The sequence below is a fragment of the Malaya genurostris genome, chromosome 3, assembly GCF_030247185.1.
Source record: "Malaya genurostris strain Urasoe2022 chromosome 3, Malgen_1.1, whole genome shotgun sequence".
NCBI classification, from domain to species: Eukaryota; Metazoa; Arthropoda; class Insecta; order Diptera; family Culicidae; genus Malaya; species Malaya genurostris.
In genome coordinates, this window is record NC_080572.1 from 113266757 (window position 1) to 113274219 (window position 7463).

At 34.4% G+C, this 7463-nt stretch overlaps 1 pseudogene; it reads right to left on the reverse strand.

Moving 5' to 3' along the window:
- Nucleotides 1-6789: 6789 nt before the first annotated feature.
- LOC131439709 (U4 spliceosomal RNA) lies at nt 6790-6911 on the reverse strand (annotated as a pseudogene).
- Between the last annotated feature and the right edge of the window lie 552 nt (nt 6912-7463).

A 7463-nucleotide genomic window follows, 5' to 3' on the forward strand; every position in this document is an offset into this window, starting at 1 on the left:
GATTCCAATAAAATTGCAGGGGACGGGTATAGCGTGATGGGTAAGTCGATGCCTTTCACGCCGCCCGCCTGGGTTCGATTCCCAACCCCGCAAGCCTCTATAATTGAAACAAAAAAAAATCAATTGCACATTTTTGAAACATACACACACACAAAACCACACACAGACATTCGCTCAGTTCGTGGAGATGAGTTGCACTTCGGGCCTCGGTTAAAAAGTCGGTTTTCACTGTGATTACATAATCTGCATTTTCTGCTGCTGTTGTAGTTGCATCCCAAAAGGATTTAGAAATATCACAACTACAGCGGGAACCAATATTGAAACTTTATATAAAAAATTTGACCAAGCTTAGAATTTTACTATATCTCGTTCAAAAACAGATATTACGGTGTTTTACTTACATACATCAGGGCTTTTTGTGGGGGCACGCAGTACCCCTAAAGAAAATTTCGAAGATATCACCGTGACTCATCTGGATATTTTTAAGCTTATCATACTTATCAATTCGTGAACGGGTTTGGTCATCAACTAACCAGACCAACATATCGGAATAATGTTGATACCAATCTTGATGATATCGTGAAATTGTGCACCAGCATGCCCCTTAAAGAGAAGTGACAAAAAAGCCCTACTCTGCATAATTTCTATGGCTAAGCTGCGATTGACTTTGATTACTGGACATAGTAAAGTCAAGTTGTTCACAGTATTTATTATATGGCACATTATTCGGTTGATTGGTCTGTATTTTGTATAGTTAGTTCTATTAACGGCCAGGTACAGAAAAAAAATTGCAATAAAAGTAAAGATAATTGTGCGCTTTGAGAATTAATGCCGATGATATAAAGCATTGCTAATTCGCGTCGTTCGATAAGTGTTTGTATACACCCAAACCTCCATTTACGTACCTTATATATGTATGTATGTATGCATGTCTGCATATATGTGTATATGTTTATACATATGAATGATCGCTTTTACTTCACAAATATTTATATGTATTAAGAAATACAAATATTTGCACACATGCGCACGTATATTAATACATATATACATATATAAATTACGTAAATGAAGGTTTGGGTGTACTGAGGAGCATACAGCGTGCTTCATATGATGGAACAGAAAATGCGATCCAGTTCAATTTACAAAATGAATATAGAAGGAATTGCTTCTGGTTCGACTCAATGCGTTCTTTGTGAGTAATAATATATGGGTTACATACTAGGTTTTTCCCCATTTTCAGTGATGGAATACTATTTTTAACCCACTTTACCCTATATTTCCGGATCCGGAAGTCGGATCCGCATGAAATTCAGGAATTACTTATGGAACCACAGGACCTTTCATTTGAATCTAAGTTTGTGAAAATCGGTTCAGCCATCTCTAAGAAAAGTTAGTGCACTTATTTTCACAATTTTTTGCACATTTTACCCCATAATTCTGGAACCGAAAGCCGGATCCAAATAATATTCAGGAATTTTGTATGGGACCACAGTAAAAGTACGTGCCGAGTAAAAGAACGTGTCGGGAGTGGTTTCAACGCTTCAAATATGGTGATTTCGATGTAGAAGACACCTTGTTTGTCTTCGACATCGAAATCACCATTTTTAAAGCGGTGGAAAGGTGGAAGAGAAAAAACCTTCAAAGATGAACAATTAGAAGCATTGCTTGATGAAGATTCGTGCCAAACCCAAGAAGAGCTTGCCGAATCGTTGGGAGTGAGTCAGCAAGCCATTTTAAAACGTCTCAAGGCCCTGGGCATGATTCAGAAAGAAGGAAACTGGATGTCGTACGAGTTGAAACCGAGGGACATCGAGCGCCGTCTATTTGTATATGAGCAACTGTTTCACAGACAAAATCGTAAGGGGTTTTTACATCTAATCGTAACCGGCGATGAAAAGAGGATTCGATACAATAATCCTAAACGCAGAAAATCATGGGGAAAGCCCGGGCATGCTACTTCGTCGAAGACAAAACCGAATGTTTACGGCGCCAAGGTTATGATTTGTATTTGATGGGATCAGCTCGGTGTGATTTACTACGAGTTCTTAGAACCGGGTGAAACCATCACTGGAGATCGCTACCGAACGCAACTGATGCACCTTAGTCGCGCACTAAAAGAAAAGCAGAGCGACATGGCAAAGTCATCCTCCAACACGACAATGCTCGGCCTCACGTCGCAAAAGTGGTCAAAAAGTACCTGGAAACGCTGAAATGGGAAGTCTTGCCCCACCCGCGGTATTCCTCAGATGCCGCCCCTTCTGACTTCCATCTATTCCGTTCGATGGCACACGGCCAGGCAGATCAACATTTTCAATCCTTCGAAGAGTTGGAAAAATGGATTGCTTCATGGATAGCGTCAAAAGAGGCTTTTTTCCACCTTTTTCCACCCCCCTGCTATGGAAGCTGGTTCCTGAAACCGACGCATTTTGTTTTGGTGGCGTTGTTGTCAACAATATTTTAAGCTACGTTCATACCATACAATCAAACCACACTGGTGTCAAAAGTTAATTTCTTCAAACCCAATATAAATATAACTCTTGTCTAGTATTCTCTGCAAAACAAGTAATTTTACCTCTTTTTGAAAAAGAAAAAAAAGTGGTTTTTTATAGTTTGATTATATTCCATCGAAATCATTTCCTTATGTTGGTGCAACCGCATGAAGAAAGATGTGAACACTGCTTGAACACAGCGAACTAGAACCAAAAGACCAAAACTTCGGCTTCAAGCCAATTGTATGCAGATGACAATCGCACCACCGCACAGTGGTTCGAATCAATAAAAACGTGGACAAAAATCAGTAGCTGCCAAACCGTTCTTTTAATGCATATAGTTGCTTTGAAGAAATTATTTACACATATATACCGCGTAATTTGATCCTATCATTAATTGTTCATGGCCTACTTTGACAAAAAATGTAACCATAACTTTTTTATCTGAAGAGATAGAAATTTTTTTTCTTCTACAAAGTTTTAGAACTATTAAAAATAATTTACTTTGTCAAATATACCAAAAGTCTAAGTCGCACCGTTTCGGATATACAAAGCATTTTAATGGCAACCCCCTTAAAATCAGTTTTTTATTCATAAATTGTTTCGAGTTATTTTGTTATGCATACTTTGTTTGGAATAATTTTAGAATTTATAAAATCGCATATTTTTGTTGAAGATAGTGCATAGGTTTGTTCTTTCCTGGCAAAGTTATGCAACATTTTACCTTTTTTTTACCTAGGATAAAACCTTGCACCGAAGCGAAATATGCAACTTTATGCAGCTGATTTTTACAAAATTTGTAGGAAAAGATGTGCCCAATATCATAAAAAAAAATCTAAGTGGAACTCGGTGGAACTTTTTTTTTAGGTCTTTTCAAAGTTAGTTTTAATTACTGAATTATGGCAACCCCCTTAAAACTAGTTTTCTAGTCATAACTTGTTTCGTGTTATTTTTTTATGCATACTTCGTTTGGAATAATTGTAGAAAATATAGAATTTCATAATTTTGTAGAATCTAATGCATAAGTTTATTCTTTGCTGGAAAATTTATGCATAATTTTACCTTTTTTTACCTAGGAAACCTTGTGCCGAAGCGAAATATGCAACTTAATGCAGCAAACTTTAATAATACTTATAGGAGAACATGTACCTTATCCAATTTATTTTCTAATGAGTATATCTTGAGTACTCTTCGTGTGACTCATTTTCACTATGGTTATGCTGAAACCATGAATGGTTAAGAAACAGAGGGCGTCACGCGTCTGCTATTTCTGTAACTCACTTTTGCAGTGAGCGTCGCCCTATCAACATCTCGTCTTAAAAATCGTGTTGCTTCGCGATAACTCAATTTATTTACACGTTTAAACATGAAATCTCTTCGTAAAGGTTTGTACTTTAATAATACTTTATCATATTTTATCTAGAAAACATTTTTCCATTTTTTAAATATGTGTTGAAGTTTTGATAATTTTTCGAATTTTCAATAATTAAAACTAAATTTGAAAAGGCCTAAAATTGCATCTAGTTCCACTTAGATTTATTCTAATATTGTCAATTGTAAAAAATAACAAAATAAAAATCGCAACAATTTGCTTAAGTTGCGCGTGCAAGCATGAACTTGTTTATGCGTGTGTACGCGCGTCCAGACTGGTAGTCGGAAATAGGATAGAAATATCTTTCATATATTTGCATACGTGCATAGCCTGTATAGTAATAATCCATGGGGTATTTCACACAAAGCCTTTTTTCAACAGCCTGTAAAATATAACAAAGATACAAAAATTCTTCCAAGGCATGAATGTACGGGTTTTTCTCAGGTTTCAAATAAGTGATTCCATAAAACAACCTTTATAGTTTATTGAATGAAAAAAGTTAAAAATTAATAAACAAATAAAAAAAAAATCCAATCTTGGGCACGAGGAAAAACAGCCGTGAAAAAACGATGACAGATGTTTTTTGTAGACTCCTAGTAGCGTCTGACCCACTGATTTCGAATATTTATTACTAACCTATCAAAACTAGAAAGAAATTGTCACTGGAAGCAATTGATATGCTAGAACTTACAACAAAACAAGAAATTAGCGATACGGAAAACTCGGACGATAGCGTGACTGATACTGATTGATCGAATGCAATGCGACTAAGTGACATATTGTAATAATTTATTAGGTAACATTAACTACCTAGTTGATTGATTAGGTTGTGAAAAGTATTGGGAAAAGTTACTCATTTGAATGCTAACTTTGTAGTAGATACTTAGGTAATAGAGATAAATTCTACGTAGGTAAATCCAAAAAATAGCTGTTTTTAAAATAAAGCGAATATCTCAAAAAATATTTTTTTTACATTATTCATATCTTCAGCAAAAATACTTGAAATGTTTTTTTCTTTGAAATGAGATAGAAAAAAAAATTTTCGTCAAAAACAAATTTTTTTTTTCGAAATCGGTGCTTAACAAAAATTAAGGTGCTACTTTCAAAAGAAGCGTTATATAATATTGTAAAACTTCTTCGAAGACACATTAGCTCTTAAAAATCAGTGAAAGTCTGTACAGACTTGTGACCGTCTTTTTCTAGTTTTGGACCACTGTGCGCCCTCTGTTTCTTAATCATTCATGGTTTCAGCATGACCATAGTGAAAATGAGTCACACGAAGAGTACTCAAGATATTCTCATTGGAAAATAAATTGGATAAGGTACATGTTCTCCTATAAGTATTATTAAAGTTTGCTGCATTAAGTTGCATATTTCGCTTCGGCACAAGGTTTCCTAGGTAAAAAAAGGTAAAATTATGCAAAAATTTTCCAGAAAAGAATAAACTAAGCTTCTACAAAATTATGAAATTCTATATTTTCTACAATTATTCCAAACGAAGTATGCATAAAAAAATAACACGAAACAAGTTATGACTAGAAAACTAGTTTTAAGGGGGTTGCCATAATTCAGTAATTAAAACTAACTTTGAAAAGACCTAAAAAAAAAGTTCCACCGAGTTCCACTTAGATTTTTTTTTATGATATTGGGCACATCTTTTCCTACAAATTTTGTAAAAATCAGCTGCATAAAGTTGCATATTTCGCTTCGGTGCAAGGTTTTATCCTAGGTAAAAAAAAGGTAAAATGTTGCATAACTTTGCCAGGAAAGAACAAACCTATGCACTATCTTCAACAAAAATATGCGATTTTATAAATTCTACAATTATTCTAAACAAAGTATGCATAACAAAATAACTCGAAACAATTTATGAATAAAAAACTGATTTTAAGGGGGTTGCCATAAAAACGCTTTGTATATCCGAAACGGTGCGACCTAGACTTTTGGTATATTTGACAAAGTAAATTATTTTTAATAGTTCTAAAACTTTGTAGAAGAAAAAAATTTCTATCTCTTCAGATAAAAAAGTTATGGTTACATTTTTTGTCAAAGTAGGCCATGAACAATTAATGGTATGATCAAATTACGCGGTATATATTTGTAAATAATTTCTTCAAAGCAACTATATGCATTAAAAGAACGGTTTGGCAGCTATTGATTTATGTCCACGTTTTTATTGATTCGAACCACTGTGCACCGGGGTGCTTTTTTCGAGCCGGGATCCAAAAATTGCCGGAAAGATGGAAGAAAGTTGTCGCTAGCGACAGACAATATTTTGAATAATACATCTGTAAGCACCTTTTCGCAATAAAATCTATTATTTTTTGGAAAAAACGGCGGAAGCAAAGTTGAACACCTGATACATTCATAAAATTTAAGCAATTTTCCATCAAACGTTAGTGAAAATTTTATCAAAACTGATTTTTCATCCAAAAAGTCTGGCTTAACGATCGTTTGAGAATAAATTTTTGCTAAAAAAGATTGTTTGAAACTCAATGGTGCAAGCCTCTTTGATGAACTGGTTACACTGCATATATGAATACATAGATCTATGACATACGTACCAAATAAAATGTACGTAATATACAAATTACCAACACAAGTTAACTTGGTTTACTCTTGATCCTGATCCTTAAGGCTTCATGTCGTTAGCATATATAAGCACTTTCGGACCTTTGAGTATAAAGAAAATGTCGTTAAAATACAAAATTTAAAAGAAACACTAGATGAGAGCCGTACGTACGTCAGATGATACATTAATTGGTTCAAACAGTAGGTTGAGAACCAATTGTTCACGTTTCTTTAGGTATGATTCGATTCTTTTCAATAGCCTACTTTCAATGTCATTTTTTTATTTTTTGTGTAAAAGTATTGGTAAGTCGATACGATCGAATGCTTTGAATGAGTTTCGACATGGTCCATTGTTTTCAGATTGAAAGTTACTAATTTTAAAGAAAATTTTTGTTGCGGTTTTAAACGATTATCACTAGCAATAATCGTACCTCGGTTGTACATCATTGGTTACGATATCGCCACTGCGCAAAGCTAAAACCGTATCAAAGTTTGATACGGTTAAATGTTGCACTGTAGGATAATTATTTCTCAAATAATATCACTGCCGGACAAGGGATGCATTCATGGTGGTTACCCTACGTACAAACCTTAAAAATAATATTTCAACGGTTTCAACAGCTACCAATATTAAATTAGAAGAGTAATGTAGAAGGCTTAATGACATAACATTGAGTTAAAAATAATTCATATGACAGATGGTCAAACTTGAACCATTCTGTACTACAGGTATTCAAATTTTTGCAATTATTTCGAGTTTTTCGATTAGAATATGTGTCATCGACAAGTTTATACTGTTCAATAAAGCTGTGTTGAACAACTTATTCAAATCCCGTCCCTGTCCACCATCTTCATTGGAACTAACAAGATCTTTTTTTTTGTCGCTAACTTTTTCGTTCCCCCTTCCCTGTCTCTTCACAATCTCGATGGCAACTAATTAGATCTCTATCGTTTTCAGACATTTTGTTCCCACATACCCTTTTTACCCCGTTTCCACAATATTTACTTTTTTTTCATTCTCTTCCGCA